This window comes from Lontra canadensis, unplaced genomic scaffold (genome assembly GCF_010015895.1).
Source record: "Lontra canadensis isolate GAN:19392208 unplaced genomic scaffold, GSC_riverotter_1.0 scaffold13, whole genome shotgun sequence".
NCBI classification, from domain to species: domain Eukaryota; kingdom Metazoa; phylum Chordata; class Mammalia; order Carnivora; family Mustelidae; genus Lontra; species Lontra canadensis.
In genome coordinates, this window is record NW_022631007.1 from 8353213 (window position 1) to 8379866 (window position 26654).

Sequence of the window (26654 nt, forward strand, 5' to 3'; positions counted from 1 at the left end):
TGATAAGAAGCTTTCTCTTTGTTTCATAGTTTTCATTCATTGAGTTAAACCTGTTGTATAGTTTGCCTCTTTTTAGCCATCCTAAATAAATGTCTGAATAAGTTAGACTGTGAAACCAGTAGCAACAATCTTAAAATATAACTCAGAACAACAAGAAGAGAATTGTTGCCGTTTAAATCTCACAGAGCATAGAAAAAAAATCTGCTAAGGACATTTGCATGGAAATGGGTAGAAGAAAACTTAAAACATAAAGAGGTGAGATATATTCTTTTTCTTTTCCCTTAAATAAATTAATTTAATTGGAATCTTATTTATTTATTTATTTATTGAGTGGGGTTGGCACACGATGTTACATCAGTTTCAGGTGCACATAGTGATTTAAGTTTTTTACTCTCAACAATTTAATTTGCCCATATAAAACTGATAGCATTAATTATCTGAATATTTACTCAGATGTTTGGACTTATGTAGATGCTTGGAAGTATATGGGGCCTTCTGATTTCAGTTGTTTGGGTTATGGTTTCTCAGAATCTATCCTTTCTCTTTTTTACATAATTGAAAAAAAATAATTGAAAGATTTGGGGTAAGTCTTTAAGAACTACAATAGTTTTATAGTGATATAGTGTAAAGCTCACTACCGTTTTATATGTTTTCTAGATTTCTGAACTCACAATATCCTTGCAGCATCTCTAGGGTACAGTATCTGCTTGTTAAGAATAACCTGATGGGCATTTGGGGGAAGAAGGGTCACAAACTACCATCCACACTCTTAACTCAGAGGTTCTCCTCCATTGGGTTAACAGGATGACTAAATTGGAACCAGGCATGAGCTCCTTCAGGGACAGCACAAAGAGAGGCACGAATAGGAGATGGCGCTTGGAAGGAGTTCATGGTTTAAAGCAGTTTGTGAATATTCATATAATAACTGGAACTTTGCCCTTGGAAAACTGGTTCAATATCTGTTCATACTCAGGGGCTTTGAATAACATGCAGTTGGGACTGCTTTTACTGAAGTGATTCAACAATTTTCCATTCATCTTAAAGAAAGGTGTATTACCTTGACCTGGCACTGCAAGACTCTTATCTTCTATCACAGTGGGAGAAGATAACACAGAAACCAAGGAAAGGCATCTATAGTAACTACTTCTCTGCCCTCTGATACTATCTTTTGTTCTCTGAAGATGAACTTCCTCTTTTTTCATTCTGGGCTGCGATGTCAAATTCTGCCTCTGTTTGGAAGAAACCCCCCACACTTGCTAGCTGGGCCAAGACTAGAACAAAGTCAGACATAAACCAATAACTTACTTATACTTGACGCATGTATCTTTCCATACCTTGGTGATAGAGGATGATCCAGGTTTTAAGGGCCTGATGGACATACAATTTGGGAAGAACTTTTTTTTCCTTTCCAAATTACTCTTTATTATAAAATTTCCATTGAAAATTTTGCCTCCACTTTCTGTATGTCCAATATATTTTCCTCTTTATTATAAAATTTCCATTGAAAATTTTGCCTCCACTTTCTGTATGTCCAATATATTTTCCACTTTATTCTTTCTTGAGATTCATTCATTCATTCATTCATTTTATTGTATTATGTTAGTCACCATACAGTACATCATCAGTTTTTTTTTTTAAGATTTTATTTATTATTTATTTGACAGACAGAGATCACAAGTAGGCAGAGAGGCAGGCAGAGAGAGAGGGGGAAGCAGGCTCCCCCCCGAGCAGAAAGCCAGATGTGGGGCTTGATCCCAGGACCCTGGGATCACAACCCAAGCCGAAGGCAGAGGCTTTAACCCACTGAGCCACCCAGGTGCCCCACATCATCAGTTTTTGATGTAGTGTTCCAAGATTCATTGTTTATGAATAACACTCAGTGCTCCATGCAATACCTGACCCCCTTAATACTCATCACTGGGTTAACCCATCTCCTTACCCCCCCACCAAAAGCCTCTGTTTGTTTCTCAGAGTCCACAGTCTCTCATGGTTCACCTCCCCCTTCAATTCCCCCCCCCTTTCCCTTCTCCTAATGTCTTCTATGCTATACCTTATGTTCCACAAATAAGTGAAACCATAAGATAACCGACTTTCATTTCTTGACTTATTTCACTTAGCATAATTTCTTCCAGTCCCATCTTGTTGGAAGAACTTTTTTAAGAAAAGGAGCAACAGGGGCACCTGGGTGGCTCAGTGGGTTAAGCCTCTGCCTTTGGCTCAGGTTGTGATCTCAGGGTCCTAGGATCAAGCCCTGCATTGGGTTCTCTCTCTCTCTGTCTGCCTCTCTGCCTACTTGTGATCTCTCTCTGTCCAATAAATAAATAAAATATTTTAAAAAAAGAAAAAAGAAAAAAAGAAAAGGAACAGCAAGGGGCACCTGGATGGCTTGGTCAGTTAAGCCTCCAACTCTTGATTTTGGCTCAGGTTTTGATCTTATGGGTTGTGAGATCAAGCCCCAAGTCGGGGTCCATGCTCAGGAGGAATCTGCTTGAATAATCTCTCCCTCTGCTCCTTCCCTCATTCTTTGTTCATTGATTTTTTTTCAGCTTCACAAACTTTTACTGATAATTTCTTATACATATTCCAAGTTGTTGTGAAATTCAGTGGGAAACCACTCTAAAATTTCTTTCATGTGTGAGTTGTTCTAGGTGTACTCACTATTTATAATATTATTACAAGTTTGTGCTCTACAAACATGAGAATTTGAATAAATTCTCTTTTGTTTGATTCCCATTAAAAAAGAAAAAAAATGCATGGTGCAATTATGATTTTCAATGCTTTCAAATAAATTTCCTCCAGGTGAGAACTTCTCTGTTGACTAGGCATCAGTGAGACCTAGTCTTGCATTATAAGTTCATACGTCTGATGACTGAAAGAATTCTCCACAGACTAGCTGCCAGCACATAAATCTTGTTTTCTCTCCACTATCTACATAGTTCTAATGTTGGAAACAGTAGGACATACCTTATATTGTGAAACCATCTCTGACATGATACGTTCATGTCTCAATGTCTGACTGAGTTCCACTGTCAATGGTAAAAATATTCCTGAGAGCCATTACTACATGTACATGGCTAGCAATTGCTTAACTGTACACTAAATCTATCAAGCCACATAAATTTATCTCATGTAAATACACCCCCACTCAATTTGCCTTATGTCCGATCCCACACATTTGTGGTCACTCCAATGATTCTTAACATAACAAGACGTAGTAGGAGTCTGATTGGAAGGAGATAATTTTAATTACCATGTCTTCCTTTTGAAAATTTCACAAAAACATGTAACCATGTGAGGTCCTGCGGAGCCCTGAGTTTTCAGCTTTGATGGTTTTATAGTAAATCCACATCATGCTAAAGTAGTCCATGTAAAGGTGTTGATCTCTTTGTATGTTCACTTTCTGTGACCTTGGGATCTTTACTGAGATTTAGGCATCCACTAACACTGAACTCCAAATGGAGAATGTGATGTTTATGTCCAGAAGAGCTGAGGAATGGTAGGGTGTGGGGTAGGAGATTTGTGCAAGTTGAGGAGAGGACAAAGAGCTCTGTGTTTCCAAGGGGTATGGTTTTGACGCTGGGTTCCGAGAAGACAAGCAATACGAGGTACTGTTCTTACTCTCAGGGAGTTATGGTCTGGAGTTAGAACACATTTCTCAAATCTATGAAGCACATTATTAAGTATTACAGAAGTGACAGGCCTACGTGCTGGAGATGAAGGTGGGAGAAGGGGGTCAATCACAAATAGCATTGAAGGGAAGGCTGGATTCAAGGTGAGCAAGCAGGACACATTTAAAATGGTCCAAGCAATGAAGAGATGACTTCCTCCTGATCAGCACCTGATGAGTGACAGTAAGAGGCTCTGGGTTAAGCACAAGGTAAAGAGGAGGAGGACACAGAGGCCGTGAAGTCCAAGGCAAGAGTCACGTCCTAGAGAAATTCCAGAAGTGAGGCCAAAGTTTGTGAGCAATATGCCTTTCTTTCTATACTGTGAAGATTCTGGGCATAACTCAGCAGACTTTTTAAAGAGTTGGAGTAAAGAAGACATCATCATTTCATGCTATGCTCCCTGTGCCAGGAAAGTTGAGAAAGACCTGAGGGTTAGAATTTCCTTCCCAACAAGTGAGGCTGCTCCCTGTGTTATTGCAGCCAGTTATAAGGAAACTTTTGCTAACAGAAGTTGAAAATAATCCTCTGCAGGCTTAGGGTGAGTGTTCTATGTGACTAAAATATTAAAGTCTGGGAGATTTTGCATTATGGCTCTATGTGGGTCAAAACAGGTCCTTCAGGGTCTGGAGAGAACTCCTCGAGTGGGGAGGCTGACACTATATGTCGGAGATACCAGCCAGTTGGGAATAAGATGTAACTTCTCTGTGTTGACTCTTCCTCTCAGTCTGGACTGACGCTATTGGGTTATGTGTCAAATGCCTGAAGGGACAAATACAAATATAACAAATGATCCAGGGAAATTTTTTTAAGTATCTGCATTTATTTAATAATCTCTTAAACATAGTTTATTTCCCTTCAGCCTTCACTAGATTGTTTATTCATGAAGGCAGGCCCTGATAATTTAGTGTTTAGCAAAGCCTGGTACTTGGCAGGTGCTCAATAAATGTTGATAAATGCATATGCATGCATGGAGTGGAAGCACTGTTTCAGTTATTAGGGACATCACCCCTATAATAATTATTTTCCTTATTTATGTTGTCAGTTCCGATGCTGTCAATAAAAGGTTTCTTCCAATAAGGATATAAGGGAGTGGATAGAGAAGTTATAGAATTAACGGAGTTAATGTTAATCCATCAGTTGGTACTGTTTAAAGTACTTAGATTGGCTTTTTAGTTCTGTGAATAAGGATTTGCTAAAAAACAGATAAAAGCAAAAGTTGAGAACCGTAATTGGTGATAAATACATGTAAAAAGGTATAAACACTTTTCTTGCAATGGAGGTTCCTTTCTCTTCACATAAACTACATTTCATGTTGTGTCCACACGTGTCCTTGTTTAGACCATCTGCAGACATACACAGCCGAGGTAGACGGAAACACATATCATCGCTGTGAGAACACAGACACCTCTTTTCTTGCCTACTGAACAAAGCCAATTTTGTGGCTGTATGTACCTTTCAAATATAAATGCCTCTCTTTTGTCATTATTACAGTTTTAAAATAAAATGTTGGAGGAACAAGTGTCACTGAGAAAATGATGCTACTTTATGATTTTTGCTTTCAAGCAATCTAATACAATAGTCTTTAAAAGTTACTTGTACATCCTAACCGTTTTTTTTTTTTTTTTAAGATTTATTTATTTGACAGACAAAGATCACAAGTAGACAGAGAAACAGGCTGAGAGAGAGAAATGAGGAAGCAGGCTCCCCACCGAGCAGAGACCCCCATGTGGGGTTCGATCCCAGGACCCTGGGATCATGACCTGAGCCAAAGGCAGAGGCTTCAACCCACTGAGCCACCCAGGCGCCCCCATCCTAACCGTTTTAATGTCCATGTGCGATATGCTGTTTTCTCTGCTTACCATTATGGATTATTTAGCCAAATAATACCAATTATTTATGTCACTATCCGTCCCTTTTCATAAATAGAGGACCATGTGGGCATGTTTAAAAGTAATATTTCACTATGAAATTTCAGTAAATAATGATTTAAGATACATTCTGATGCAGGCGTGCCTGGGTGGCAAGGTTGGCTTGGCATCTGACTCTTGATTTCAGCTCAGGTCATGATCTCAGGGTCCTGAGGTCAAGCCTGCCTCAGTCTCCCTGCTCAGCATGGAGTCTGCTTGAGATTTTCTCCTTCTCCTTCTGCCCCTGCCCCCAAGCGCTAACTCTTTCTTTGTCTCAAACAAATAAATCTTAAAAAACAGATACATTTTGGTGCAAGCCACTATGAGGTAAAGGTTAACATTAAAATGGAGTAAGAAAAATAAGTAAGAAAAAGTAAGTAAAATAGTAATAAGTAAAAAATAAGTAAAAAAATAAATAAAAAATTAAGTAAAATAAGAAAAATAAGTAATTTAAAGTGGGTTGTAATTCGTAGCATCTTTTGTGAGTTAATTACACTTAAAAATGGTTTTGGATATTATGTATTTATTGTAGAAGTCAGACAAAAGCCATTTTAAGTCAGACAAAAAAGTGTCTGACAGAAGCAATACTCTATGTCATGTACAAAATGCAGGGCTGACATTTTGAATTGAAACCACAAAGAACTGATGATGATTGCCAAGGGAAAACTCCTATTATGCTGGGCAGTTTTATTTTTTCATGGACTCTTCAGATAATTAATGAGATAGTCGAGAAATGCTGTTGCATTACGGGTCAAGGAGGGGTACATCTTGGTGCCAGAGGTTGTATGTCAGCAGGCTGTTAGCCCAGAGTGTGGGGCCTCTGACTTTTGCTGTGTACTTTCTCATCTCTCCTGAAATCAGCTAACACCCATGAAGACAATCATCCTATATGGAGATCCTGTTTAGGAAATGAAATAAATCAAGCAGAGAGAGTGAATTATCATATGGTTTCACTTACTTGTGGAGCATAAGGAAAAACATGGAGGGCATTAGGAGAAGGAAAGAAGAGTGAATTGGGGGAAATCAGAGGGGAAGATGAACCATGAGAGACTGTGGACTCTGAGAAACAAAATGAGGGTTTTGGACAGGAGAGGGGTGGGGGGTTAGGTGAGCCTGGTGGTGGATACTAAGGAGAACACGTATTGAATGGAGCACTGGGTGTGGTGCATAAACAATGAATCTTGGAACACTGAAAAAATAAAACTAAGTAAATAGAAAGAAAGAGGAAAGAAAGAGCGAGCGAAAGAAAGAAAGAAAGGAGAAACTGTTAACAAAAAGCATGACGTCAAATTGCCTTTCAAATTGGGGCATTTGAATGTTTACTATTACCAAATATATACTTAAGTTTTATCTTAGAAGAAAACCAATCCTTTCCTCCGGCAGCTTCTAACAATGCAGCCTGCCATCTGGCCATGTGGAGAGGATGGGATCTCTTCATTTGGTGGTATTAAAATGCAGATCCACAAATCTTCTGAAGAAAAAATTGCCTCTTACCCCAATCCACAGGCTCCTACTAGGTTCAGGACCCTGGGCCAAAATTATCTTTGAAAGGATATGACATTTTCCCTGATCAGTATTTTAGACTAATGACAACTAAAATGGCAGTTTATGCATCCATGTTGCTATGCCATAGCTCTGTCAGGCATTCTTGGAACACACTTGACGTTTGGAAGGATAACTGTGTTTATGTTCAGTTATTACTGCTTTAACATGATTGCAGTAATCACACAAAATGAAATGCAAAGTTTTACCCACACTGGAGACTGTCAAATCTCTCTGCTTTTTAAACTGTCAATATTTTAAAAAATATCTTCAAATTGCTGTTTCAAGGGTAACTGTTTGAGCAGTTTGTGATAAGAGACTCTGTAAAAGGTATCAAAATTTCTAAACAATGCCAGATATTTTAACTAGCCACACATCTAGCCAATTTTATCGCTAACCTAAAAAAATAAAGGAGAAGTATGCTACTCAGGGAAATTATTTTCCCCTATTTTTGTTGTTTCTAAAGACATTTTTTTTTGGAACAAAAGAGTGTACTTATATATAAAATCTGATATACATTTACAGTTAAAGAACATACTATATTTATTTTAAACTGCCACTTTAAAGATGTGTTTTACTGAGATATAATTCACATGCCATGTGACTCACTCATTTAAAGTATACTTCAATGGTTTTTAATACATGCACAGGATTGTGCAACCACTGCCACAATCAATGTTAGAATATTTCTTCATCCACAAAAGAAAATGTATTTATAAGCAGCCAGTCTTCTATGTCTCTCCAAAAACCCTCTCCCTAGCCCTAGGCACTCATTCATCTTTCTGTCTCTACACATTGGCCTATTTTGGACATTTCAGATAATCAGAGTCGCTCAATATGTGTTTTTTTGGTGACTGATGTAATTTTTTACAACACTTTGACTTGATAATTCTGCACAGGACTCTATGCTCACCATGCTAAGTGCAGTCACCATCTGTCACCCTCCAACTTATTACAATATTATTGACCATATCCCCTATGTTGTAATTTTCACCTCTGTGACTTACTTTATATCTAGAAGTTTGTACACTTTAATCCTCTTCACCTATTTCACCCATCCCCTCACTCATCTCCCCACTGGCCCTTGTGTGAGTGTGCACACACATGTGCACACACATACACAAAATCTTTTTGACTATAATTTTGTCATATTTTGTCTCCTTAGTGGTGAGAGTTTTCTCCTGTCATCTTCTCCCACTGAAAAGGATAGTATTATGGAAAAATGATACCCAAGGATGGTGAGGGCAGAGATGAGTCAAATTTCCCTTGGAAGACAATTTATCTGGGAGTTTTACCTTCTTTTTTATCTTAAATTGAAGGGAAAAGGAATACATATGGTAGACTTGGTTCCACTTTGCTTACTTTTTCTCTCACTGAAGTTATTTAGATTTCTAATACATAAAGAGCTGAGATATGTTTCTGAACTCTCAGGAGTCATGCTCTGAGATAGTGCAGACAAAGAAAAGTCAAATGTGGATCAAATATCAAGCAGCTAAATTATTTCAGATATCATGGATGATGGCAAGGGGCCTTTTATTCATCAGCTGACCTTTGTTTCTTTTTGAATCAAGATGACTTTTCAACTCTTCATTTTGACTATAGCAAGTAAACCAAATTTTGGGGAGCCACAGCAATCCACTAACAAGTATAATAGGGAAAATCTTTTTCTGGAGCATGTACTGAGCAGGGAGAAGTAGGCAGAGGATTCATGTCTTCCAACAGATGAGCTGGACCTCAGGAGGTGGTATCGAGATGATTTGTTTGCTGATCCTAAATCACTCATGACTAGAACATGAAATGCTTTCCCATTATGAAGTCAAAAATGATAATCCTATACATATCATCCTTCAAAACTCATTGTAGTCACACTCTTTTTTTTTTTTTTAAGTAGGCTTTTACCACTCTCTTGGATTGTTTCAATTCAAGCCTTTAACTCTGCTTAATCTGGGTAAGTATACTCAAATGAAAGCATGGCAGAGAAAACGGGGCTATTCCTGAACCATAGAACCTGTGAATAACCCAGACCCCCAAAGAATGAATGATGAGGATAAAAGAACTATCAGCAAAGAAGTGGAGAAGCAAGAAAGTTATGTGACCAAAACCACCTAGTTTTTGAATATTCTAAAACAATCCCATATTTCCATGGGCAGAATACATCATTGTTCAGAGTGTTAAAGTTCTCTAAGTTTCACCCTAGAACAATGGAGTAAATTCTAGACACAATAAATGGCTTATCCATATGGACTCTTTAAACTCTTCAGCTGGCTCTTGGGAGAATATGATCCCCTTACATGCCTGGAACATTCTCTCATCTTTGAGGTATGATAGTGTGCAAGAGGCGGGAGGCTGTGCTTTGCCTATAGTCAAGCTGAGCTTCAAAGCCTGGATCTGTGCTTACTAGATCCTAGTCTAAAAGGGTATCATAAAATACTGTGCAGAATTTCTATGAAGACTAAGTGAAATACAAAGTAAATAACATCAGGGAAAGTTAGATGCCATTTTATTGGTTTCTGGGTTATTGTCTAAAGAGTGAATTACTTGAAGTTATTGCTCTTTGTTCACACAAAAATGGCAATTTCATAAGGCCCAGTCTAAATAATTTGACATGGAATATATATAAAGTGCAGCTATTTCTGAGAATGTAAAGCAATTAAAATTTGGGTCCTTTCATGTAACTACCCCCACATCTACCCAGATCTTACTTACTTGGTATAGATCTTAGTTCCCATTTAATTATGTAAACATTATTTATTGATTGAAAACATTAAGTTATGTTTTCTAAATTTTTATTATTTATGTTTGGGGTATATATAAGTATAGAGTGACACCTTGCTTTTTAAGGCTATCAAATATTTAATTAAGAAATACCTTCCCGGGCACCTGGGTGGCTCAGTGGGTTAAAGCCTCTGCTTTCGGCTCAGGTCATGATCCCAGGGTAGTGGGATCAAGTCCCACATCAGGCTCTCTGTTCAGCAGGGAGCCTGCTCCCCCCCCCCCCGGCCTGCCTCTCTGCCTACTTGTGATCTCTGTCTGTCAAATAAATAAAATCTTTAAAAAAAAAAAGAAATACCTTCCCTCTTGTTCCCAGAAGTAGTTATGATGTATTTCATCTAAATGTACACCATGGGTATGAATATTGCCTGGTATCACACCCATAAAACCAGTGGATGATTCCAATAGACATGAAAGAGGGAGGCAAGTGCATATATAGAAGTAAAAAGTAATTTAATGCAGAACTGTAGGCAAGTTAAAAACATCAACCACTGTCTAATCATTATCATATAAATTACTAAATATGAATAGTGCTATTTGTGAGAACTTACAGACCTAGACAGAGCAGAGACTCTCATTAGAAAAAAAGATCTTGAATCAGAACGAGTAAATACTTTTATGTGTACAAATCAACCACTAGGATCCAATGCATGATTTCAATTTCTTAATACAGTATATAAAAGGATATATGGATTAGTTTTACTTTAAACATTTAAAAATATCAGCCAGGAATGCACTTTTTAAGCAGTGTGGAAAAGCTTATCAGTTAAATTGGCAAAAATCCTCCTCCACATATGATGAAGCAACTCATCTTTGACTACGGCATAAGAGCCCCCCCACCCCCCAAAAAAAGAACCAAATGCTACTATAGATTTGATAAATTGACTGTAAATATTGCATGGTTTTAAATTTTGTAGAAATTGTTTTTAAAGATTTTATTTATTTGACACAGAGAGAGATTGCACAAGCAAGTGAACTGGCAGGCAGAGGGAGAGGGAGAAACAGACTCTCTGCTGAGCAGGGAGCTTGATGGGTGACTCAATCTCAGGATCCTGGGATCATGGGATCATGACCTGAGCCAAAAGCATACACTACAACTGAATGAGCACCCAGGTGCCTCAAAATTTTTTAGAAATTTTTGTGTATGGTACAAGAAAGTGGTCAAGTTTCATACTTCTGCATATTGCTGTTCAGTTTTCCCAACATCGTTTTTGAAGAGAGTGTCTCTTTTTTCCACTGGATATTCTTTCCTGTTTTGTCAAATATTAGTTGACCATATAGTTGTGGGTCCATATGGGTGTTTTCTATTTTATTCTGTTGATCTATGTGTCTGTTTTTATGCCATTATCATACCGTCTTGATGACTACAGCTTTGTAATAGAGCTTCAAGTCTGGAATTGTGAAACCTCCATCCTTGCTTTTCTTTTTCAGGATTGCTTTGGCTATTTGGGGTCTTTTGTGGTTCCAAACAAATTTTAAGATTGCTTGGGTTCTGGTTCTGTGAGAAGTGCTGGTGGAATTTTGATAGGGATTGAATTAAATGTGTAGATTGTTTTGGGTAGTATAGACAAACAATGTTTGTTCTTCCAGTCCATCAACATGGAATATTTTTCCATTTTTTGTGTGTTCACTTCAGTTTCTTTCATAAGTGTTTTATAGTTTCCAGAGTAAAGATCTTTTACTTCTTTGGTTAGGTTTATTCCTAGGTATCTTACTGGTTTTTGGTGCAATTATAAATGGGATTGATTTCTTGATTTCTTTTTCTGGTGCTTCATTATTGGTGTATAGAAATGCAACAGATCTCTGTTTGTTGATTTTATATCCTATGACTTTGCTGATTTCATATAATAGTTCTAGCAATTTTTTTGGTTGAGTCTTTGGGGTTTTCTATATAGAATATCATATCTGTAAAGAGTGAAAGTTTGACTTATTTCTTGTCAATTTAGATGCCTTTTATTTCTTTTCGTTGTCCTATTGCTGAGATTAAGACTTCAGTAAGAGTGGACATCCCTGTCTTCTTCCTGACCATAGAGGTAAAGCTCTCAGTTTTTCCCCAATGAGGATGATATTAGCTGTGGATCTTTCATATATGGCCTTTATGATGTTGAGATACATCTCATCTATTCCTACTTGTTGAGAATTTTATTTTTTAAATCAAGAATGGACACTGTATGGGCACCTGGATGATCAGTTGGTTGAGCACCCGATTCTTAGTTTCAGTGCTCAGCAAGGAGTCTGTTTGAACATTCTTGCTTCCTCCCCTTCTGCCCCTTCCTCTGCTCACATGCAATTTCTCCCACTCTTTCAACTAAATAAATAATTTTGTTTTAAATTCTAAATATTTTATTTTTATTTTTTAACTTAACTTTATTTTTTCCGTGTTCCAAGGTTCATTGTTTATGCACCACACCCAGTGCTCCATGCAATATGTGCTCTCCTTAGTACCTACCACCAGGCTCACCTAACCCCCCACTCCCCTCCCCTTCAAAACCCTCAGTTTATAGATGCTGTATTTCATCAAATGCTTTTTCTACATCAGTTGAGAGGATCATATGGTTCTTATCCTTTCTTCTATTAATGTGGTGTATCATGTTGATTGATTTGTCAATATTGAACCACTCTTGAAGCCCAGGAAACATTCCACTTGACCATGGTGAGCAATTCTTTTAATGTACTATTGGATTTGGTTTGCTAGTATCTTTTTTTTTTTTAAGAATTTTTTTAAGGTTTTATTTATTTATTTGACAGACAGAGATCACAAGTAGGCAGAGAGACAGGCAGAGAGAGATGGAGAAACAGGTTTTCCATTGAGCAGAGAGCCCGATGTGGGACTCGATCCCAGGACCCTGGGATCATGACCTGAGCCGAAGGCAGAGGCTTTAACCCACTGAGCCACCCAGGTACCCAGTTTGCTAGTATCTTTTGAGAATTTTGCATCCATGTTCATCAGGGATATTGGTTTGTAATTTTCTTTTTTAGTGAGTCTTTGTCTGGTTTTGGAATCAAGGAAATGCTGGGAATGAATCTGGGAGTTTTCCTTCCATTTCTATTTTTTGGAACAATTTGAGAAGAATAGGTATTAACTCTTCTTTAAATGTCTGGTAGAATTCTCCTGGGAAGCCAGCTGGTTCTTTTTGGGGGAGATTTTTTAAAAAGATTTTATTGATTTATTTGACAAATGGAGAGAAAGACCAAAGCAGGGGGGAGCAGCAGGCAGAGGGAGAAGAGGAAGCAGCCTCCCCACTGAGCAGGGAGCCTGATAATGAGAGGCTTGATTTCAGAAGCTTGGGATCATGACCTGAACCAAATGTAGCCACTTAACTGACTAAGCCACCCAGGAGCCCCTGTTGGGAGAGTTTTATTACTGATTCAATTTATTTGCTGGTTATGGGTCTGCTAAATTTTCTATTTCTTCCTGTTTTGGTTTTGGTTATTTGTATGTTTCTAGGAATTTATCATTTTCTTCCAGAGTGCCCAGTTTGCTGGCATAGAATTTTTCATAAAAATAAATTAAAAATGGATGAGAGACCTAAGTATGAGACAGAAAACCATCAAAGTCCTAGAGCTAAACACAGGCAGTAACCTCCTCCTCCTTGACATTGGCCATAGCAACTCTTACTTGATCCATCTCCAGAGGTAAGGGAAACAAAAGCAAAAATAAATCCATTGGGACCTCATCAAGAAAAAAAAACTTCTGCACAATGAAGGAAACCATCAACAAAACTAAAAGGTAATCTACAAAATCAGAGAAGATATTTACAAATGACATATCTGATAAAAAGTTAGTATCCAAAATGTAGAACTTATCAAGGGCACCTGCGTAGCACAGTTGGTTAAGCATCCAGCTCTTGGTTTTAGCTCAGATCATGGTCTTAGGGTTGTGAGACTGAGTCCCATGTTTAGTTCTGTGCTCTGTACGGAACCTACTTGAGATTCTCTATCCTTCTCCCTACCTCTCCTGCTGGTGCTCTTGGTGCTCAACCATTCATAATCAGGGAACTACAAGTTAAAACCATGATGAGATACCACCTCACACCTGTCAGAATGGCTAAAATGAAAGACACAGGAAATAACAGATGTTCAAGGGTGCAGAGAAAGGGGAATGCTTTTGCACTGTTGGTGAGAATGCAAATGTGTACAACCACTCTGGGAAACAGTATGGAGGTTCCTCAAAAGGTTAAAAATAGAACCATTCTATGACCCAGAAACTGCACTACTGAGTATATACCCAAAGGATACAAAAATACAGATTTGAAGGTTACATCATCCTGATGTTTATAGCAGCATTATCAACAATAGTTAAACTACGGAGAGAGCCCAAGTGTCCACCAATTGAAGAATTGATAAAGAAGATGTGATATACATACACAATGGAATATTACTAAGTCAGTCAAAAGAATGAAATCTTGCCATTTGCAATGATGTGGATGGAGCTAGAGCATATTATTGTAAGTGAAATAAGTCAGCAGAGAAAAACAAATACCATATGATTTCACTCACATGTGAAATATAAGAAACAAAACAGATAAACATAATGGAAAGAGGAAAAATAAGAGAGAGAGATAAGGCTGGGACACCTGGGTGGCTCAGTTGGTTAAGCAAATGCTTTTGGCTCAGGTCATGATCCGGGCGGGAGTCCCAGGATGGAGTCCGGGGTGGTGGGGGTGGTGGGGGTGGTGGGGGTCAATGCTCAGCAGGGAGTTTGCTTATCCCTCTGACCACTCCCTTCTCATGCTCTCTCTCTTACTCTCTCTCTCTCTCAAATAAATAAATAAAAATCTTTAAAGAGAGAGAGAGAGAAACAAATCATAGCAGACTCTTAATAACAGAGAACAAACTGAGGGTTGATGGAGGTAGGTGGGCAGGGATGGGCTAAATAGGTGATGGGTATTAGGAGGGTGCTTATTATCAGCACTGGGTGTTGCATAAGAGCAAAGAATCACTAAATTCTACTCCTGAAACCGATATTACACTACATGTGAGTGAACTAGATTTAAATAAAATTGGAAAACAAAAAATTTGTAGAAATTTATGTTTTAACATTTCAATTAAGCTTTCATTAAAGGTTATTTCTGATTTTTCACCTTTAAAGTAATAAAATCAAATAAACTTCCAGTTATGACCTTTATCCACTTCTTAAAGTCATATACATTTACACACAAAAATGTAAAAGTGTAGATACGCATGTTTGTGGTCTGAGTAGCTCAATTATTTTAGAGTAGATGAAAAACAATTTAAGTGATGAAAATTACTAGGAATAAATGGTAGTGAATCTAATTTTAAAATGCAAATAATTGATCTAAACTAGACATTTAACTAGCACATCTCATATTTTTGACAGCCAAACCCATCAATAACTTTAAACTTTACCTCTCCAGTATGCCTGAGGTATACTTGAACAAACACTTTATGTATCCCCAATAATTCATGCTGTAGTCCACCAGTATAGATAAAAATGGTGGAAACATAACATTCAAAAGCAACTTCTAAGCACACATAATGGATGATGTAATGCAGGGAAGTGGAGGTTAGTCCTCCAGTCCAGCTGGTAAGGCAGGAAAGGAACTTTTGTTCCTTTGAACAGATCTAGACCAACTGTCTACATTGATGAATGGCACCAGAAAACAGTTGTTCCTTCCACGTCACTGGGCTCATTCTTTTTGGCATGCTCTAGGTCTACATATGAAGCCATAAGCTCAAGGCCTGTGTCCCAATTACTGTCCCCATAGCTTGGATCCTGAGGGCCCTTTAGAAGCTCAACTTACAATATCCTAATGGATTGGCAAGGCCTCAGAAGTAACTTGCTTTTCTACGGATTGCATGGGGCACTGGATATTATATGCAAACAGTGAATCATGGAACACTACATCAAAAACTAATGATGTGCTGTATGGTGACTAGCAACATAATAAAAAAATCCACAGGAAAAAATTATTTGTTGGAATTGAAAAAAAAAACTTGCTTTTCAATTAAATGACTATTAAACTTACGCCTTTGAAAATTGGAATTTAGAAGACTATAGTTTGCACACCATGAATAAATAATTAGATAGTCAAATAATGAAAGAGAAACAGAAAATATGAGAGAGAAAATCTATCACAGTAAAAGGATAAAGACTAGTCTTTCATATTTGTTTCCTTTGACAATGATTCTGACTAATTACTAAAATATCCATGTTTCAAAGGACTTTCTGCATAATGAATATAGCGTGTGTGTGTGTGTGTGTGTGTGTGTGTGTGTGTGTGTCTTTGTAAAACTATATATATCTTGATTTCAGGCTTCTTTATCCAGTTTGCTTCCTTAAACTTTATTCGTTTTAGGTATTGACTTCTGGAGAAAGGGATAATTCATGTTAACTCAAGCTGGTAAGTAATATAGCAAATAAACCTTCAATTCTGAGTATGAAATCAAGTATTCAAAAGAAATAGGTGACTCAGGAACTCTGCAAACACTTCATACTCTCTAACCACTCCAAAAAACATGGACAGGAATAAGGCAGGGAGCTGTTGTTTTGTTTTGTTTTTCTTTTTTAAGCTTCATGTTTCAATGTTTCTGACTTCAATCATGAAAATGCCCATTAATCTGATCTCATCATTTACAGAAAAAGAGGGAAAACTAAAAAATAAATATCATTACAGTTCCTGTATGAGGTTAACAATTCCAGCTTTCAACTGAAGAATACTGTGAATTGCATATTTGTAGCTTTTGGAAAGCCTCCAAAAGACCTCTTTCTGTGCAAAGAGAGACAGCACTGACTAGACAGGGCCAGCTTGGGCCATGAGGCCATAAAGATCATTTCTTTGTAATGCCAAACCTCATCATAGCACGTCTGTAGCCAGCTAATATTTACCACATGAAAGGGAAGCAGAGTAATACAAAAGAAACATTCTTGGGTTTCAAATAGCTTTGTCAAATTTTTATTTCACTAGGAGTAAATAATAAGAGAACAATCAAAACAAATTACTTCTAAAATGTACGTGCAAGTACATATAAGAAAATGTGTTTTGGGGCACCTAGGTGGCTCAGTGGGTTAAGCCTCTGCCTTCAGCTCAGGTCATGATCTCAGGGTCATGTGGGCCCCAGCCCCACATCAGGTTCCACACTCAGCACAGAGTCTGTTCAGTATTCTCTCTCTCCCTCTCCCTCTGCCCCTTTCTGGTCACTCTCTCTCTTTCAAAATAAATAAATAAATCTTTAAAAAAAATAATCCCATTCAACTCTTTCATTTCATCTGAAAGGAAACTGAATCCCAGGTAAAGAAAGCATGCAAAATTCCAAAGCTAGCCTGTCTGCCTTCCTTCCTTGTTCCTCTCTCTCCCTCCCTCTCTCCCTTCCCGCATGTACTTTACTCATTCTATTCACTCATTTATTAATTTAAAGAAAACTTAGTGGACAGCTCTTCTATGCTTGTTGGAATAAGTATAGATATACAATAGTAAGAGGGTTGAGATCCTTCACTTCCTTATGTTCTGGTAAGTAAATACTAAAGTGTTTATTTATCAGAAATCAGACCATTGTAAATGAAGACAGAGGAATGGATGGTACAACAGAGGTACAAGCTAAAATGATAATGAAATCTAGACAAGAAAAGAGGGTGGGCTTTGAGACATGAAGGTTTAGAGAGGCCAGATGGAGAGCTCTGAATAAATTAATCTAGGAAACAAAGTGGAAAGGTAGGTACACTGGAAGAGAAAGCTGGAAAAATGGTAGATGAAGGTTCCACTGTCTTGATGGGATTCTGTGCTTTCCATTTTAAGCACTGGGAAACAAAAGGAAGATAATTAAAGCTGTATCTTATTTTTGCCTCATTGTCAGCTGAGGATAGGTGCCCCTTAAATCTCCTTCAATTACCTTTAATGCCTCAATTCACTGGCAAAAAAATGGAGCATCCTCTATAGATTTCTACAAGGTTGGCCAGTTTACTAGAGATCAACTCCAGTATGAACTCAGTCATTTCTTTGGTTTTCACAGAAAAAAAAATTATTCAAACCAGCCCTTTGAGTTTAGTAGAATATGTAAATACTTTTTGGTGAAGATGGTGTGTGTGTGTGTGTGTGTGTGTGTGTGTGTGTGTGTGTAGGGAGTATTTACCACTTTGCCATCACCCTGTGCTTTTCATTCCTTTTCTTCCATCTCATCTCCTCATCTACTCCCTCCTTGTTATTCCTGAACTTCAAATTCTCTATCACGCACTACCATTTCCTTGCTGAAGTCTTGACACAGCAAAAGCCAGGAATGGGAGTGTAGGACTGTAGTTGAGATCTAGACTCAAATCCCAGATCTTGTCCACCTGAGTAATCTCTTAAAAGGTTCCATATCTTCATCCATAAGACAAGGAGACAACAGTACACATCTTGTCAGATTTTTGGGAGGGTTTAAGACACAGAGCTTATAAATCCTAGCACAGGAAATCTTCAATGAATATTTTTACTTTATGGTTATTATTACTTCTCCATATGCTTACCAATATATATTTAACATTTTTTAACTCTTTAAAATACATACACAGTTTAGCAGTCTTTTACTGAAAAATATCTGTCATCTACCCTGCCCCCCCTCTTAAATTGTGACCATTTCCCAAACTCCTTCTTCAATTTCTTCAAGGATAGTGCTATACTGATTTCAAATATTAGACACTGTATCCTTAAGTAGATGAGGTTTTAGCACTATTAAGACTGTTAATCCCCACTCCACTCTCTCTCCACTCTCTCTTCTCCATATTTTTATATCACAATTTTTGACAAATCAATATTTCATGTTTGCCATATTGTAATCGAGTAATTATTGATCAGTAGGGGCCACGTTGTTTACTGTGATTTTCCTTTTTCAATAAAACTTACTCTTACTGGACTCAATTCTTGCCTTACATAGTGGATTGAATCACTGTTCCACAAATATTCATCTTTTACCAACTCCATAGAAAGAATCTACTTCTCTGCCCATTAACTTTGAATATGGCTGTATGACCTGCTTTGGCCAATGAGATCTTAGCAGATGTAACTCAAGCCAGACTCAGCCACGCCCAAATTGGGAACCCCATGACAACCTGAAGACCCAGGTGAAGTATATTTTTGGATACCACTGAAACATTGTGGTTGACTCTCATACAACAAAATCTAGTTCTTAAACCTGTTTTTTCCGATTGGTTTTCTGTTTTACAGTTAGTAATCTTCTTAAAAATTCTAATAGATTTACAAAATTGCTTTTCATGTAATTAAAAACAATGGGACTTTTACTTACTTGTTTCCCCCTTTAACCTAGAGAGATTTTATTGAGTCCCTTACCCTCTAGTCTCTTACAGGTTGGTTGTCCTTCAGGTTTCATCCACAGCTGTCTTCCTGGGACTTTCCAGCCTCACCTATTTGGATCTTCTGCTTTTAATATCCAATGTCTTATTTCCTTATTTACTCTTGTTTTGAATGTGCACATTTGTCAAGTAGATTTCTTAGGGTTCATGGAAGACAGCTTTAGGCATCACTCCTTTTGGAAAAGCCTTATTTTAATCCTCACTTTTGATTGATAGGTTGACTGGGTATAGAATTCTTGAAAATCCTTCCACTGAAAAATTTAAAGACATTACTCTGATGTCTTTCAGCTTCCAGCAATGCTGTCAAACAGTGATATGCTGTTCTGATTCTTTTCCTTGTGTTAATGGATAATTTTTCTTATTAAAAGCTTTTATAATCCTCTTTATCCCTGGCATTATAAAATTTCATGATGTTAAGACTTACTGTGGATTTCCCCTACTGGTTTTGGCCTATTTTCTGAGTTTTATTAAACAAAACACTCTTTCAAATCTCAAAAATTTTATTATGTTTTTTATCATTTTGTCTCCTCCATTTTCTGTTTTCGTTCTATCACTTATATTAGTTAGATACTGGATTTCTTGAACTGGTCCTCAGAATTTTTTTTTTTTTTTTTACTATTTCCTCTTTGCTTGCATTTTCTTGTTATACTTTCTGAAAGATGCTCTTGAATTTATATGCCAATATGTCTATGGAATTTAAAAATTTTAGCACTCATAATTTTAAACTCCATTCCCTTTTATAATCACTTAAAAGAGTAAGTCCTATTCTTATTTTATGGATGCATTGTCTTACTTATTTCTCTGATAGTAAACATTCTAGATACTTATTTGTGGAGAAATTACTTTTGTTCCCTGTATCTTTATTTCTTTTGAGTCCTTTTTGTTTTGTTTTTATCTTTTATGTTAGAGTCTTTTTTCAAGTTTTTGTCTTTAATTGCATATTTATATTTAGGAATGATGAACTAAAAGTCATATTGGAAGCTACTGAATGTTTGTTAACTAATGGATTTCTTTACTGGTTGATTGAATGGGAGCTCAGCCATATCCTTGGAAGAATCCCTTGTTATCAGTATGTAAAGGTTCCCCTCCTTGCAATCAATCTGTTTATCCAAAGAGGAATTCTTCAACTTATTGCTTGGGGCATTGGAGTGAAAAGTCTGACTTCAGCATTTTGGGATCTTGGTGGTATAGGAGTTGGGAGGAGTGTCTTATCACTTAGCACTTGGACTTTCACTTATACCCAGTTTTTAATACTGTGATTTGCCTTTATCTTTCTCTGGAGAGTGGCTTAGTGTCATTATGGGATAAACCTTCAAAACCATTGGCTTATTGAAGAATCATTGGCTGAGTATTATATGCTCCACCTAATGTGTGAAGTTCTAAGAGTGAAATGAAAAAACTTCTTGCTGAAAAGGAAGGGATGGTGGCCTTCTATGTCGGATTAGGGAGAGTTTAGACTTCCAGCTCTTCTTGACACAAAGTTTCAATGAATATCTCTATTTTAAGGCCCTGCTATAGCAAATTCTTACTAGATAGGTCTCCTGAAGCAAAGGGAATCAAAAGCAAAAATAAACTATTGGGACTTCATCAAGATAAAAAGCTTCTGCACAGTGAAAGAAACAATCAACAAAACTAAAAGGCAATATACTGAATAGAAAAAGATATTTGCAAATGATATATCTGATAAAGCATTGGTATCTAAAATCTATAAAGAACTTAAAAAACCTCAACACCCAAAAACCAAATAACCCAGTTAAGAAATGGGCAGAAGACATGAATCAACATTTCTCCAAAGAAGACATACAGGTGGCCAACAGACACATGAAAAGATGTTTGACATCACTCATCATCAAGGAAATACAAATCAAAACTATAATGAGATATCACCTCACACCTGTCAGAATGGCTAAAATTAACAACACAGAAAACAATAGTTGTTGGTGAGGATGCAGAAAAAGGGAACACTTTTATATTGTTGGTGGGAATGCAAACTGGTGCAACTACTCTGGAAAACAGTATAGAGGTTTCTCAAAACATTAAAAATAGAACTACCCTATGATACAGCAATTGCACTACAAAGTATTTACCCAAAGGATAAAAAATACTGATCTGAAGGGCTACAAGTACCCTAATGTTCACAGCAATATTATCAACAATAGCCAAATTATGGAAACAGCCCAAATGTCCATTGACTGATTAATGGTTAAAGAAGATATGCTATACATACACAATAGAATATTAATCAGCCATCAAAAAGAAAGAAAACTTGTCATTTGCAAGATTTGCAATGATATGGATGGAGCTAGTGTGTATTAGGCTAAGCAAAATAAATCAGTCAAAGAAAGACAAATACCATATGATTTCACTCATATGTGGAATTTAAGAAACAGAATAAATGAACACGGAGGGGAAAAACCAAGAAACAGACTCCTAAGTACAGAGAACAAACCAAGGGTTACTAGAGGGAAGGTGGGTAGGGGAATGTGTTAAATAAATATTAAGAAGCGCACTGTTGTGATGAACAGTGGGTGTTGTATGTAAGTGATGAATCACTAAATACTACACCTGAAACTAAAAACAAAAAGTAACAGAAAACAACAACTGAATGGAAAAAAGGTAATAGTATGACTAAGAAAGTTCAAGCAGTTAATAGCACCATCTACCAGCTCCTGGGATTTCTCCCCCCTGACTGGGTAAGATTCATTGCTATGGCATTGGTTCTCTTATGCCTGGAGGGTAGAGAGGATTAATAGTGGTGACAGCAGAATCTCAGCCAGCTCAGAGGCTGATAAGAGCTGGGGAGCCTTTCCTCAGGGAGAGCTATGTGCACTCTGATGACAGCTGATTGCATTCAGGGTTGGAGATGAGGCTGCCGTCTTAAATCCATTACTCTCTTGAAAGCTGTGCTTTATGGCAAACCTCTGTCTCTTGGAAATGCCAACAGTAATATTTAAGGACTTAAGCATAGTTCTTAGAGACCCCAAGATTCCAAATTGCTACTCTAGTTCCTCTGGGCACATTGTTGCCAGGATCTTCAACAGCCTAGAGCCCCCAGATGTGAGAAACAGGCAATGTGAGTTTGATGAGATACTTCTGATGCGGTCCACAGGATGGATTTTTGTTTTTTGCACACCTGATCTCCACATTCAGTCTTGAAGGATTGGATGGGATGAGGGTCAGTCATGGGAGTGCATTTTTTTCCTCTCATCACTCAGACTTCTTAAGAGCTACCTCTTCAAAATGGTCTCATACAATCATCCTGCTACCATCTCTTATGGCACCAAGCACTTCTTCATGGCAGTTATCACATTCTGCATAAGTTTTGCTGAATTATTTCCTTTTTTCCCCCCAGTTAGAAGGTAGATTCATGTAAAGTAGAAATGCTGTCTATCAGTGTGTACCCAACATCTATCAAAGTGACTGGCACCACAAATGTTCGGTAAATAGCTGCTAAATTAATGAAGAATGACCAGGTCATAGATGAAGATAGAGAGGTCTTGAATTGGCTATATCAAATGCTCTATTTTGGCCCAAATCTGTATTGTTTTGGACTACTGCTTCCTGCCAGATTTGATTGGAAACAATGTTGCAATTAATTTTAGCATGGTCTGGCAGGACCTGCTTTCCCTAGGCACTAAGCTAGCAATTCTCATTCCTTCAGACTTGGGAGCATCTTAAAGTATTTTTTTTTTTATTTTAAATATGAACAAGGAGCTAAAGCAAAGAATAAAAAAAAATATCTTTGCTCTTCAGGAAGTATTACATATGGACATGAGACAGAGGGCATCTTATTTCCAGTGAGTAAATACATTAAATGAAAGTCTGCTTATGAAGTATTGACAAGTGTGCTTGTAAGCCAATTATCTGATGTAGCTTCTGATGTATGAGTGGGCAGAATCCCCTTCACCCTTCCTGTGGCTGGTATGGAAGGGGATTTTTTCCTTTGATTGGCTGCATATGTGTGTGTTCAAGGGTATTTTAAGGTGGATTGCTGTAGCAGTATTTATGAGAACAACAGCTGTGCAATCACCACTATAAGGGAGAACCCAGGGCCTCCAGAGGACACTGAACTGGTAAAGGAGCAGAAGAAGCCTTCCTGAGGAGGTGGAGTTTGAAAGGAGTTTTGGGAGTGTTAAAGGTGAAGTGGGGGCATGGATGGAAAATGGGTGGAAAATCAGCAAGGTAGCGAAGGGCTCTGGGTAGGGGATAAGCAGTGCATTTAGGAAACGGATAGGAAGGTGGTTGGAAGGTAGGGAATTAACAGATGGATGATGGATAATGTAGCCAGAAGGATGAGAAGGCTTCAGATTATAACAGACTTTGGAGGGGGGTTTATAGATGTTCTCTTTATCTTGACTGCAGTGGAAAACCAGGGAAGAGAAAGACCCCCAGATGAGGGGAAGATGACAGCATCATATGTCTTAGTAGCTTGGGCAGCCATAACAAAGCCATGAACTGGGTGGATCATAACAGAAATTTCTTTCTTATAGCTCTGGAGGTTGGAGGTCTGAGATAAGTGGGCCAGCGTGGCTGGGTTCCAGCAGCAGACTGCCCAGTTCTCACTGTGCTCTTGTGTGGTGGAGAGCAGAGTGGAGAAGCAAGCTGCCTGGTGACTCCTAAGAGCACTGATCCCATTCATGAGGGCCCACATCTAATTCTAATTACCCACCAGTGAGGCCACTTCCTAATACCATCACTCTGTGGGGTAGGGTTTTAACATGTGCATTCTGCAGGGACACAAACATGTAATCCATAACTTCATGCGGCTATCTTGGAAAGACCCTATGTGGACAGTTTCTTTCCCCTGAACTCTGCCGTTCCTGAATTCTAAATCAGATTAACATTAGTCTCAGATCCTTGTAAATGTACAGAATTGAAGAGATAGGCTTAAATTTATTTCATTCCTGCTGCAGCTGCCTGATCCAGGACCTCGTTCTCTGTGACCGGGAGCAAAAGCCTTCAAGTGACATCCCCAACTCCAACTATCTCCATTGGAGCCCATTCTGTATCCTGCTTCTCCCCAGCCTAAAAAGCTTCCATTTTCCTTTAATGTCTAGAGAAACCCTAGCAAGAGGGGTGAGTCACTCCATGTGCTAAGGGCTTATACATACATTATATCATTATACATGCATTATGTTACACTTTGTATACTTTAATCCTCCTGTGCATTCTACCATTATGCACTCTTTATATGGCATAATGTTATTTAATCCTCACCGCCCCCAGGTAAGGTAGGCACTCCCACCTTGATGAACTTCACTTGTAATCCTGCTCCTTAAATTCCAGCCAAATGAGACGGGTGAAATTGCCTGAACATGCCCAGGACTTGTTTTCTTCCACACCTCTGCTCACACCTTTAGCACTAGGGGGAGGGGACTTGTGCTCCCCACCCCTCCTCCGTGCATCCATTCAGACCTCAACTAATAACACTGTCTTCTTCAATGCCTTCATTTGCAGGTTTTCTGAAATCCTGTGTTCCCCTAAACATTTGTTCTTATGTGCTGTTACGTAGCATTGTACTAGTCATGTTAATAGCTAAAAGAATCTTTCTTTTAGTAGTTTATGAACTCCTTATTACAAATGTTTACTTATTCACTTTCATTTTTAAAAATTGTAGTAAAATAAAATAGTAAAATTTAAATACAATAAAGCCCAGTTTTGGGGCTGTTCAGTCCTACAGGGTTTTATACATACAGAGATTCCGCTAAGCCCCACAGGAAACAGAACAATTTCAACACCCCAAAGAATTACCTTTTGCTGCTCCCTTTATAGGCAGAACCTCTCCCCCCTATAATCCCTGTAATCACCCACCTGTTATGTGCCCCTATAGTTTTGCCTTCTCCGCAGAAGCGGAGGGGGAGAATCTCAAGCAGACTCCCCATGGAGCAAGGAGCCTGCCACGGCTGATCTCAAGACCCTGAGATCACGACCTGAGCTGAAACCAAGGGTCAGATGCTGAACCAAGCCACCCTGGTGCCCCTCCATTCACCTGCTTACTGAGTCACGGCTGACGGGCTTCATTCCACTCAGGCAAATACCTAGGAGTGAAATTACTGAATTGGGAGATAAGTGGACGTTTAGCTTCTATGAAGCTGCCGAACTGTCTTTCAGAGTGGCTGTAACAATTTTCATTCTCTGATTATTCACCTTTGTAATGGTTTCATGTGCCTGTGAAAAATGGTCTCCACAACATTTTCTAAATGGATTTCTGCAAGTGGTAAGGCTGACCTGCAGTCGTGGTCTTGCAGAAGAAAGGGGAAACTGCATGTGTTGGGTAAATAGTCCAGCCAGTGACTACAAAGATTGTTACAACACGGGAAAGAGAGAGACAGAGGAACAGAAAAGAAATTTCTCCTCCTGAAAAATAGAATCTGAAAGGTCGATTTCAAGATGTGGTTTCAGAATTTGGTACCTTATTCTCCAATTCTCGTTTTCAGGTGATGTGAAACTTAAAATACAGCAAAAAGCATCTGTTCAGATGCTAATATATGGACTTGGTGATGAATTTTATCTTATCAGTATAGACTAATAGGTAGCACACTCCATACTTAAGGCTCCCTACTAGATGTTATGCAGGATAAGCAAATAAAGAACAAAGGCTTCCTTCCTTCAGTGAGTGCGGTTTATTTATTTTAGTGCTATCTATGCTGATTATTGTAGTAAGAGCAGTAATAGTCTTCAAAATTTATTGAGGTCAATGTTAAGTGCTTATACATAATTTAGCTCACCTCATAACAACCATATAAATGTGGCACTAATTCTACACTTATTTATAGATGAAAATATTCAGGGGCAGAGAATTAATTTCCCATGGTCACACAGATAATAGGTAGTAAAAAAAGAAATTTGAAGACAGCTGTGATGTTACAGTTTGTTGTTTGAACAACTAAATCACCATGCCTGACCTATGAGAGAAGAGTCTGAAAAGTAAATGAACAGGTTTAACAGTATCAAAAAGATGTGTCTAAAATCTCCATTAAGTTCAAGCGATTTTAAGAAAATGAGCACACTCATTCGTGTGGAAATCACTGAATACATTTTTTAAGATCCTTATTCAACACAGAATTCATGGTCTCTATCTGGTAAAAATCTGTAGCAGGGAATTATTTAACATGACTTAAAGTCTAAAAAAAAAGGCAACAGAAAATCTCACCACATTTCTTTTCACTCCACCAGGGATGACAATTCATTGCTGATCTTCTAAAATTGTGACTCAGTGACAAAATTTACTTTAATATTTAAAAGAAATAATACCAGGAATGATATCAATAATATGGCAGACTAGGAGATCCTAGACCTTGCCCCACACCAAAACAATCATTTAATAACCGCTCAATAATGAAAATAGCCCTGAGAGAACTCTTGAGTATAACTAAGAAGATGCGGCCTCCCTGTGGAGCCCCAAAACCAAGGACGGCTGCGTAGAAAGTTGTCAGGAACATTTTACTTGCTTCTCCC

General features: G+C 38.0%; 1 protein-coding gene across 3 annotated transcripts in view; it reads right to left on the bottom strand.

The window, feature by feature from the left end:
• SPHKAP (SPHK1 interactor, AKAP domain containing) overlaps nucleotides 1–26654 on the bottom strand; it is a 176252-nt gene that overhangs the window by 45942 nt on the left and 103656 nt on the right. The window lies entirely within an intron of this gene.